Genomic DNA, 12,669 nt, shown 5'->3' with positions numbered 1-12,669 from the left:
ATATTCTTTTTATTCTTGTATAATTTCTTTTCGCATTTATTTTATTTTTTTCAAGACAAGACTTTAAATTTAAAATTATATGCATCTTGACAAAATTTAACATAATTTTATATATAATTTAATTCAAATTTATGTAAATTCGAATCCAATATTTAACCTAAACATAGAATAAAAATATGTATATTATACAAATACAAATTGAAAAAAAAAAAAAAACTTATTACTAAAGTAGGATATTTGAATTATTTATAAATGTGGGCAGTTCCATTGTATTGTGGAGACTCAATTTTCCATAAAACCCATATGCATAGCATTTGATTCTTTGTGTTTTTAACATGAAGCCCCTAAGCCAATAATCATTTACAATTGGAAAGAAGGGAAGGGAAGGGAGGTTTGTAAGGGTATACCCATCATTTGACTTGGCGGCTAGGACCACCCTGGCAGGCTGTGTTTGTTATGTAGTGGTGGAGGAACGAACCAAACCCCATGGCCCACCATCGAATCCACAATGTGATGGATAGGTCCAAACTCCCTGACTTTTTCCACCTTAGCCACAAGGGCACATTTGTCATTTAACCCTGTGATTTTCTTCATGCCATGGGGTGTATGAAACCTAAGTCTTGCCTCTTGGGCTCCTTTCTCAATTTTTATTTTTTTTTCAAAAAATGAGATCCATTCATTATTTATCTGTAAACATATAGTATACTATTAGTAAGTACCATTCTTTTTAGTTATCAACAAGGTATGCATAGTGAGGTTTTTTTGTCACACTTTTTGCATTTGGACAACGAGCATCAAGATGGATGGAGAAAATAATTTTGGATAGTCTTCATATACCGCAGGCTCGCTAATGAGTACCGCATCTTTAGAATTGTAACCTTTTCATGAAATTGCTTATCATTGTTTTATTTTATTTTGTTTTGATTGAACATAAGAGAATGAAAGAGTTTTTATCAACTCCGCATCCTTAATGGTGGTCTTACTCCATTTAAATGCTAACACGTGAATTTTGGGACGTGCATCTTTGATTTTGGACTTGAAATTTTTTGTTTTGTTTTCATAACTAGTCAAAATGTGAGATCCAAGATTTACGTGTCAACGTGCAGATACTACAAGATTATCAGTAGACAAGATTATTAGCAGACATGCTCACTTAATCATCGGACATAATCTCTTCGAATGTGGGCCCACCCCACAGATGAATGACAGATCACCAGGGTCCAAGAGTTTGTGCACCAATTGATAAAGGGTTGTATTGCAATTTGGACTTCATGGATGGATAAAGGATTGAAAAACAAAGATAGTGGTTCGGGTTGGTAGGGATGATGACAAGAGGGTGATATCACCATCATGGTTGGCCCAAGTGCAAGTGTGGTGAAATTATTATTGCTTTAGGTATAGGAAAGGAAACGCATTTATATATATATATATATATATATATATATATATATATATATATATATATGTATATATGAACTTTTCAATTGGGGACAGGTCTAACTGTGTAGTGCCTTTATTCCCATACTTCAGTCCAAGCATTATAACCTTTGTGGTAGGTAGAAAAAAATTATCTAGTACAAACAATTGTACCATATCTTTGTGCCAATATGAGATAATTCACCAATAGTGCGTTAATGAAGTTTCTATGAATACATTTACAAATATTATTTAGTTTGTCTAATTGTGTTACATTTTAAACAGTTAATCAAATAATTGGAAGAATCTTGAAAAACAGTTGTCAGTTTTAATTTCTTCAAAAACTTATAAAAAATTTCAGTCATCAAACATTTATTTGAATAGCTTGAAAAAAGAAAAACCTCGAAAAATCTTTAGGTTTGTCATTCCTTTATAAATGTTGCAAAACTGAAAAAAAAAAATAATAATAAGATGACTTCTAAGTTTTTTTCATATAAAATACTAGTAACTAAAAAATAATGTAGTGTCTTCCTCTTTCAAACTAGTCATGAGATATCCAGTTGATGTTGATGGAGATATTGGTTTTATATTCTCGGAGACTGAGATGAACAAAGTGGTGGAAGATTTTCGGTTTGCGTTGGTTTTGAAATTTTTGCGATCTAAACCATCCATTGACGTTATCCGTTTGAATATCATAAAGTCGTGGGGCCTTTAGGAGATCCCTTCTGTTAGTTTCATGAATGATTTTCACGTACTGGTTTAGATGAAGAATGAACGAGATTTTCTTTATGGATGGTCTCGTGAAGGAAGGATTTTGGTTGAATTTCCGTTTCGTCTTTTTCGATGGACAAAGGATTTCAACCTGAAGTAGGAACCATCCTTGGCCCCTCAATAGTTATTTCTCCCTGGTCTTCCGATGCACATGTACAAGCCTGATTGCTTACAAATTCTAGCCACGAGGTTTGGTCAATACCTAGGAATTGACAATGCTACGCTTAATCGAACTAGGGCTACGGGTCCTAGAATGTGCGTGGAAGTGGATTTATTGGCAGATCAAGTGGATGCTTTCCCGATTGTTGTTTCTACAAATCAAAAATTTTGGTAGGAAGTGAGGTACGAAAAGTAAGGATTTTATTGTGAGAAATGTCATAGACAGGGGTATTCAAAGGTGGTATGCCGAAGGAGTGAAAGGAAATAGAAAATTGGGGATAGAAATAAGGATACGGAATATGGTAGATAAGAAAATCGACAAGAAGTTTGGCGTGTGAAGAAATTGGATAAAGGGAAGGAAGTTTAGAGAGAATTGATAGATCTATGCATTGTTGAAGAACCCTGTAGAGGGGGCTTTGGCTCAAGAGGGTGCAACGACATCACAAATTTTGCCAGTGGTTAAGACAGCTCCGCAACGTGAGATGGAAGAAGGGGAGTTTGTTCCTGAAGATCCAAGGCCTGAAGTGGAGACTTTGCAGCGAAATACAAATCAGTATGAGATTATGCAGAGGGAGGTGAGTGTTGAACCAGTCTTAGGTGCTCCTGACACTGATATTCTGATAGTGGAAGATGGTATAGTAGTGCATGATCAGTTGATGACGTATAGTAATATGGTTACATAAATTTTGGAACAAGAGTGTACCTTCATGGCCAGGTGTGTCCCACATAATTGTGAATTGGATAGGGAGGTGGAGACAAATACTTTAAAGAAACTCCCATTGGAAAAAGGCTTTTGTTCGAATGATGATTTACATGTTCCGATTGTTAAGTTGAAGGATATTAATGGGCAAAGTGAGAAGAAGTCTCAATGTGTTATTACCCGTCCAAAGAAACTTGATTTATGATTAATACAATTCTAGTGTGGAACGTGCGGGATTTAGGCACATCGAAAAATCGTTTACGTAAGTTAATGAGGAATTTTTCGTCTTTTATTTTGGTTCTTTCAGAGCCATTTTCTGATGAAAGTCTGATGTCGCAATGGGATGACTTTCTAAATTTTCCGAATTTTTGTGCGAATGCTTCAGTGGGGGGTAAAATTTGGATATTTTGGGAAGAGGAAGTGCACTTTGAGTTACAACATATGTCTGATCAAGTTATATCGGGTATTTTTAGTTTTGTAGACCAGATTTTCTTGGCTTCTTTTGTTTATGCTAAATGTTGTCAAACAGATCACCGGGAACTTTGGAATGATTTGGAGTTTGTAAAGAGGGATGATTTCCCTTGGTTAGTGGCGAGAGATTTTAATATCATCCGTTCAGATTCGGAACGTATTGGTGGTCATATGAGGCCGTTATCGGCTATGGAGGAATTTAACATTGGACAACTGTGGTCTTATGGATTTGGTTGGTACTGGCAACAACATGTCTTGCTGTAATGGTCACAGTGGTAATTCTCGGAGTTGGGAAAAACTGGATAGGGTGCTCTATAATTCGAATCTTCTCCAAGTTTTTCCAAATATTTATTTTGAGTATGGAAAGAGGAGGACTTCAAATCATAACCCATTGATTATTTGATTTCATGGAAATCTGCATCGGTATGGTCATTCTCCCTTCAGGTATCAGAATATGTGGAGCACGCACCAGCCTTTTAAGTCTTGCAGGAGGAAGCCTGGAGGGAGGAGTCTCAAGGTTCGAGTTTAGTTAGACATGCTGGTAAATTGAAACATACAAAAGTTGCAATTCAAAACTGGAACAAACAGGTTTTTGGACATGTACAGCAGAACATTAAAAAATTGGAGGAAAGTATGGAGGCTCTAGAGGCTCAGCTTCAGGAAGGGTATTCGCCAGAAATGGAGGAAGATTTTTTCCTTACTAAACTCGAGTTGGATGCATGGGAAAAAAGGGAGGAGATTCATATTTCTCAGTTAGACAAAAAGAAATGGTTGGAGGCGGGAGATAACAATACAAAGTTCTTTCAGCATTTGTGAACCAGAGGAGGAAGAAGACTATGATTCATTCATTGAAACTTCCAAATGGAGAAGTGTTGGATTCTATGGAGGCTATTCATGAGGGTGCAGTAAGGTATTTTCGAACTTTCTTAGCAGGTGTAGGACCCAATCGAATAGCTAACCTTGTTGATATAATATCTCCTATGGTTTCTGAAAAGGAGAATATTGATCTTTGTCGTGAACCGTCTGAGGTGGAGGTAAGGGATGCTATTCTTTCTATCCCGAGAAAGAGTAGCCTAGGTCCGCATGGTTTTGGTTCAGCTTTTTTCTAGGATTGCTGGGGGATTATAAAAGAAGACGTGATCGATGCAACTAGATATTTTTTTGCTGGGTCTCCTCTTCCTAGATTTTATTCTGCATCTTACATTGTTCTAATCCCAAAAGTTCAGAATCCTCAGAGTTTTGACAAGTTTAGGCCTATTAGTCTTTGTAGTGTTATCTACAAATTTTTTTCAAAAATTATTGTTGCAAGGATGATAGGTTTACTGTAACGACTCAGAGAATAATGGTATTTAAATTATAATAAAGAGAAGGAGAAATGGAAATAGGAAACAGAAAGAAGCAGTCGACTTCGTCGACGAATACAGGGGATTCGTTGACGAAGAAATACCGAGAGAGATTTCTAAGCCGCCTAAATTTTGTCGACGAGGAATGAATTTCATCGACGAAATTAATGAAGGATTCGTCGACGAAGGACGTGGCTCGTCGACGAATCCGGTTCTATATATATGTAAAAATTCAATTTTTAACTTAAAAAAGAAGCCATCTCTCTTCTCTTTCTCTCCCCTTCGGTTCTCTCTTTTTCTTTCATCGATTTCGAGCCAGATTTACGTCGGATCAACAATCAGAAGTCACCACGACGTTCCTGGGGAAGTTCTCTCCAAATCTTCCGGAGCAGATTGTTGGTGGAAGCAAGTTGGAAACCATCCCAAATCTAGGGTAAGGTTTTCTACTCAATATTTGGACTTTTGACAGTTGAAGGAATTGTTATACGCTTAGAAATACTGAACTTAAATACTGAGAGTTTTCGTTTTCAGGGTATTGGTCAGGAAATCCTACGGGAGTTAGACTAGATTGTTTTGAGGGCTTTCTCAGTAACCAGGTAAGGGGATAAACTAAGCTAGTATTGGTTGAAATTATATATACTGCTATAACATCTGGTTTCAGAAAAAGTAAATATGTGTATATGTATATATGATTTTTATTTGGGAAATTATTGTTAAAATGATGATATATATTGAATATGGAAAATCTGTTCAATGTGGCATGAGTATAAAATGTTATGAGATACTGTTTTCTAGAATTGTGATTATGATACGGATTTTTATATTGGGCAAACCAGCGTACGGGCCGAGATTTTTATGATATGTTTGCCGGCGTACGGGCCGTGCTATAATGTGATTTGCCAGTGTACGGGCCGTGCGATGTTTTCCGACATACAGGCCGTGCTATGGATGTAATTTTCCAGCGTATGGGCTGTGTTATGATTTGCCGGCGTACAGGCCGAGCTATGATAAAATGTGTAATTCTGACGTACAGGCTGATGATTTTCATGATACACGTATAGATGCAAAATGATATGATTGATGTGAAAATAAATGATATGAGATATCTATGTATCACAGTTTTAATATATGTTATATGATATCAGAATCTGGTTGGCTTGGTCTAAGCTAGCACTTGTACGGTACCGTTGCTATGTGTCCATGGTCCTCGTGATCATGATATTTGTGTTAACGTCATTGTACGGAGTGATGTGAGATTGGATGGTCAATGTGGTTATTAAGATGTGTGTTTGATCGCCCCTGGTGTACAGACCAGGCCAGGCAGACTTATCGAACTTACAGACTGTATGTTTGACTTGGCAGTGGTCGGCCAACCATTGTTAGGTCCCGCCTTCGGGCCACACAACCCAGTCATGTGGGGGTAATACATGACAACAATCAGCTAACCTACCAGGAATGTTTTCATGTTATTATTATTATTATTATTATTATTATTATTATTATTATTATTATTATTATTATTATTATTATTATTATTATATAAGATGAAATATGCTTATGAAAATGCTATATGTTCTGCCATGATTTGATATGTATATGTTTTTCTAAATTTGACAAAACAGTTACTGGATATGTTCTATATGGTATATGTATAACACGGAATACTCATGTTGTCACACACTAGTTTATTTCCCTTACTGAGAGGTGTCTCACCCCTAAATTTTTTATAAACTTTTCAGAAGCCCCAGATAGGAGAGCAGGAAAAGCCCCGCTGATTTAGAGCAGTTACCCGCCCTTTTTGAAGGGTATGTTTTGTAGGGACAGTTAGGTTTTTGTGGAACATGTCCCTAGATTTTATTTTTGGGATGTATATACTGGATTACAGTGAAAGTAGTGACTCTGGTATTTGTGTAATGAGAGGGATGTTTTGTGTTTATAATACCATGATTATATGTTTCCTGCTGTCTAGACTTCCGTGTTGTATTCTGATTTATCCCTGGTGCCCACAGGTCCAGGTGTAGTATGATCTGCTGAGCTGGGAATTATGATATTGATTTTATTTTATTTAAAAAAAAATGTGAAAATTAAGCAGGTCGTGACATTTATTGTCTGCATTGATTTCTCCGGAACAGGGAGCTTTCATTTCTAGTAGAAATATATTTGAAAATATTTCTTTGGCACAAGAAATGGTTCATTCTCTGCAGAAGTTTAATGGTGGAAATGTAATGATCAAAGTGGACATGGCTAGGGGTGTACACGGTTCGGCTTGGTTTGGTTATTGCCAAAACCGTCAACCGAACCGAACCTCACCTCTCGGTTTTTTAAACTACTGAACCGCAACCGAACAGTATACCGTCGATTTAAAACCAAACCAAACCGTTTACTTTACAGTTCGGTTCGGTTAATTTGGTTTTACCAAATTTTAAACTAACAAAATAAAAAAATTATTACATAAAGCCAAGTCAGGCCACAGCCCACAACCTCCTATATTATTCCAACTGGGCCAAGGCTTTGACTGCAAAGCCCAGCACAGAAGAGGTTAAGCAGATCCAACTTCAATAAATAGGGTGAGGAAACTTTTTTCTTCCCATTTCCAACCGATATGGGATGGCCAGAGCACCAAAGATAATGTGGGCGTGACCGTGAGCGACTGGCGTGGGTGTGAGCGTGGGCGTTGGCATGGGCGTTGCTGTGTGTGAGCATGAGCGTGGGTGTTGTTGTGTGTGAGTGCGTTGGCGTGGAGATGTGGACATGGGTGACTGGCGTGGGTGATGGGCACGAGCATTGCTAGTGTGGGTGTGAGTGTCGAAAGGCATGGCAGTCGACACTCGGCACTGTGCAGGTTACCAGGAGATGGAGAAGATGATGCATGCTGTGGTAGTAGCACTGTAGCTCATTCCTCCTTTATAAAATCCTTCCCCACTCCCTGAGAAAGTATAAACCAATAATTCAAATTAAAAAAAATAATATATTCCACAGGGTATAATTATTTTTCCCACATGTACTTGTAATCAAAGTTCCCACAGGGTATAATTATTTTAAAATTATAATTGGTTTTCGGTTTTTACGGTTCAGTTTTTGAGTGAAACCGATACCGAAATTGAAAATCTGTTTTTTATAAATTCAAAATCGAAACCAATTACCGAAACCAAAAAACTAAACTGAAGCTTCAAACGGTTCAGTTTCGGTCCGGTTCTCGATTTTTCGGTAAATTTTGTACACCCCTAGACATAGCTAAGGCATATGATAGGGTCGATTGGGATTTTTTAAACTTGGTTCTGGAAAGCTTTGGTTTCTCTTAAAGATTCTGTGGTTTAGTGGCGGAATGTGTTTCCTCTCCTTAGTTCTCCGTTATGATGAATGACACTTATAAAAGTTTCTTTAAACCTTCTCGAGGGCTTCGCCAAGAAGATCCTCTATCTCCTTATCTATTTATTATTTTACAGGAAGTTCTCTCTCGGCTGCTAAAGAAAAATTTTATGGAGAATAAGATAGGGGCTTACTATCATCCCAGTGAGGCGCCTTTGGTATCTCACCTTCTCTATGTGGATGACATTCTTATTTTTGCCAATGGCAAGAGAATTTCCATTCGAATGCTTATCAAGACTCTGAAGAAGTATGAGGATTGGTCTGGACAATTGATAAATAAAGAAAAGTCAAGTATTTTTTTGTCAAAGAGAATCGCTTTTGCTCGGAAGAGATCTCTGTTAAGGACGATTGACTTTGTGGAAGGAGGTTTCTCTGCTACATACTTGGGTGTTCCTTTGGTATCGGGACGTCTTACGGCCCATATTTTAGAACCCCTAGTTGATAAATTAAGGAAAAAGATAGTGGGTTAGAAATTTATGCTTTTATCTCAAGGGGGCCACCTAATTTTAATTAAGTATGTATTATCATCAATGGTGGTTCATCAATTGGTGGTATTGGACATTCCTAATACTGTCTTCAAAAAGATAAATTCTATGTTATCGAATTTTTTTTGGAGTGGAGTAAATGACAAAAGGAAAAGGAATTGGTGTTCTTGGTCTAATATATGTAAGCCTGTTTGTGAGGGTGGTTTGGGTGTTAGGGATTTGGAGGAGGTAAAAAAATCATTGCATATGAAGTTTGTGTGGAGATTGTTAACTATGGATCATCTGTGGACTCAATTTTTTAAAGCCAAGTATTTGTATAAGAAACACTGCTTGAGAGAAATGAAACTATATAAAGGAACCAGATTTTGGAGATCGATTGTTTGTGTGATTCCTGAAGCTTTAGAGCATGTTCGTGTTCAAATTAAAGAAGGGTCGGCTTCTTTCTAGTTTGATTGTTGGTTAGCCTCCGGTCTCCTTTGTGCTAAGGTTCAGGAAATCAGTAGCCATAAGCTACGAACTCGAGTTTGTTGGGATAGAGATGGGTGGAATGTTGATTTATTTGTGGATTTGTTGGGTGAAGATCAAACTAAGGAAGTAATGAACTCTGCTATTTCTTGCAAGGAGGGTCTAGATACAGTAATTTGGGAACCTTCAACAGATGGGAAATTCACCACGGCAAGTGCTTGGGAAATGATAAGGGAGCATAAAGAGGAATTCTCAGTTGCAAAATGGATCTGGCATCCTATGTTGCCAAAAAGGGTGTCAATTTGTATGTGGAAGACTTGGTTCGCTTGTCTTCTAATTGATACTCGTATTAAAGAAGTAGGTGTTCAGATGGCCTCGGGTCGATGTATTGTTGTTCAATTCCAAAATTGAATCTCGATACGCAGGTGTGTTTTGCACTGATCGTTTTGCTTAGAGAGGTATGTAAAAAAGGCAAGCAGTGGCGTTGGTGTTAGTTGTATGGCAACGGAGTACTTGGAAAGGCAGAAGTCTAATGTTGTGGTTTAGTTGTGCAAGATGGGCCTCACAGTTAGGCATTTTGGTAGGTCTTATACCTAGTCTCATCATTTGGAGACTCTGGACTCGTCGATGTAGAGCCAGGATGGAATAAATTCATGATTCAGTGAGAACTGTGTGGCTTGATATTAAATATTGGCTGAGATCCATTTCAGACAAGTTAAATAAATGTGCACATGCTTCTTGTACGGATATTGCAGTCCTTCGTGCTTTAGATATTCAAGTAAAAAATGTAGGGGCTCGTCTTCCTCATGTAGTCAGATGGTGTAAACCTGGGATAGGTTGGGTTAAGTTGAACGTGGATGGGAGTTGTAAAGGTAACCCAGGTAATTGTGGTGGTGGAGGCGTGATAAGAGATGAAAAATGTTTATTTAAAGCATGCAACTTTTTCCTCATTATTGGGTTATGGAACAAATAACATGGCTGAATTAAAGGCGATTATTTTAGGGATTAATCTGTGCAAAGATCTCAAATTTGATCAAGTGGAGATTGTTTGTGACTCTGCTTTGTTGGTTCAGTGGATAAATTCTGGGAAGTGCTCGGTTTGGAACTTATGGGAATTGTGGGAAGAGCTTATGCTAGCATTGAGAGGCATACAGTTCAAAGTGGGACATGTTTACAAGGAGGTGAATAAAAGTGCAGATTTCTTTGCCAAACAAAGTGAATCTGGTATTTCTCGATCATATAGTTGCCAGGATGATCTTCCTTAGCAAGTTAGGGGAATGATTCGATTGGATTTGTTGGGTTCTCCTTCTTTGCGCTCATGATGTTTTGTGTTATCTTCTGGAGTTTTGTTTGTTTTCCACTTTTAGTGGTTTAGTTCTTAGTTTTTTTTGTTTGCTTGCTAGTCTTTGGTTTTTTGGTTTGATTTATGTTGGTTAAGTTAGTTTTAGGGTCTTCGAGTTTGCTTTTGTTGTCCCAAAGTCTCAAACTTGGAACCACGGTATTCTTCAGCCATAAGTGAGGGGTTTTCTAATAAAGTTAGGAAGTGCCGCCCTCTTTTACCAAAAAAATAAAAATAAAAATAAAATAAATAAATAAATAAAAATAATGTAGTATTTTTTTTATATTTTTTGAAATATTAAAAATAAAAAGTAAAACTTGCTTTCCAAAAGTAAGCAAGCCTAATAATAATTATAATATGATGTTACTTAATAAATTTGCATGTGTTCTAAGTAGTTCGCCGATCCTATGATTTTGACACAATAGAAATATGCGACTTAATGGACTCGTTTGCTATTGCTACCTAACAATTGTTGTATGGATCACACAATGTTTACATGGTAATGTGCAATGATGTTATATATATTACCTAATTTTTTGTTCAATAGATAACATTCATTGGCATACATGATTAGTTAGACGACTTGGTCTAGTGACAAAAAAATAGTGTTAACAATCATTATTGTCTTAATCACAAGTTAGTGTTTTTCAATTAAGAAAGAAAAAATTAACTCTGTGTGTGTGTGTGTGTGAGAGAGAGAGAGAGAGAGAGAGAGAGAGAGAGAGAGAGAGAGAGAGATGTGTTCATCAGTGAAAGGAAGGTAACCCCTTTTGATGAAGATATTTATGAGTGAGAAAGAAGAATAGGGTATCCTCCCCTCACAATGAATTTCAACTTTGAAATCTAGAAAGCTGTAAAGCATGCTTGATGTGAATATGTTGCTTTATGAGTCAGTAAGATTAGTTTGGGTTGCCTAGCTTGTAACTTTACTTTCACATTTGCACCTATATATCTCTTTGCCTCAATTGGTTGATGGGTGTTTCATCATTCATCAATATCTGCATGCCATGTGCTCTTATCATATTCACTATGACTTCAGTTATTTTTATTTTGTTTTTTTGCTAGGCTTAGTTGATTAATATAATAGTATCCATGGATAGTTTTGTAATTAAGATAATGGGACAAATAATTTATAATAAACCAACAAAAAGAAAAGTAGCAATATGAATATTTTAATTAGTTAATAAAGTTTAAAGGGGGTTTTGAAAGATTAAAAGTATATATAATGAGAAATTAGAAAACAAATTTATGCTTTCGTGTAGTTGGGGATTTGGTGTCCGATTGCCATTCGTAATACACTTTATTATTTATTATCATGAATTAAAGTAAAGAGTGATGTTTACTATCATATGACGAGAACAAAGGTTCCATTTGGATGAAGCATTTTTGTTTCAAAGGTAAAAAAAAAAAAAAGTGACAGGAAAAAGAAAAAGAAGAAAATCAAATAACACTTATTTGATTCTCTCTCTATATCGAATGCAATTATAAGATTGAAAGTTAAGAAAAATTAAAAGTTATTGACATATAAAAAAATTAATTTTTTCTTTTTCACTTTCTTTGATAATGAAACACGAAAAGATAGAATCTTCTATACTTATCTTTCGTTTTCTTAAATTTTTTTAAGTTTTGAATGAGCCCAACTACAAGACAGAGAGACTAGTGCCACTATAATTTCTCATGGAAGATCCTTAGGCATTGTTTAGAGTTGGAAAATATTTTTACTTTTCAAATAATTACAAACATATTATTTCATAGTATCTCAAATTTGTAAAGGAAAATTAGAAAAAATATTTTTATTATTTTCTAGATTTTCTATATAATCTTGGAAAACTAAAAAAGGAAAAAAAACATGACATTTTCGTAATTATTAGAAACTAAAAAATTTTAAAATAAAAACTATTTTTCACAATTAAAATGATTTTTCTGGTATGCAAGAGTGAAATGGAATAACATGGAAATGGGTTTTGCAATTTTACAAACTCACCATATAATATTTCATTCTATTTATATCCAACTCCTTTCTTTCTAGCCTACCAAACTTTGAAAAAGGGTCCTTTGCACCTCACTCAAAAAGAGTTGCACGTGCAGTGTGGGTGAGAGTGAGGGTGATGGTGGGGGTGAGGGAAGCTCTCAAGAGGGGATGCCTTACCT

This window comes from Malania oleifera, chromosome 3, assembly GCF_029873635.1.
Source record: "Malania oleifera isolate guangnan ecotype guangnan chromosome 3, ASM2987363v1, whole genome shotgun sequence".
NCBI lineage: Eukaryota > Viridiplantae > Streptophyta > Magnoliopsida > Santalales > Ximeniaceae > Malania > Malania oleifera.
The sequence above is the reverse complement of the archived record's forward strand: the minus strand, read 5'-3'. Positions refer to the sequence as shown.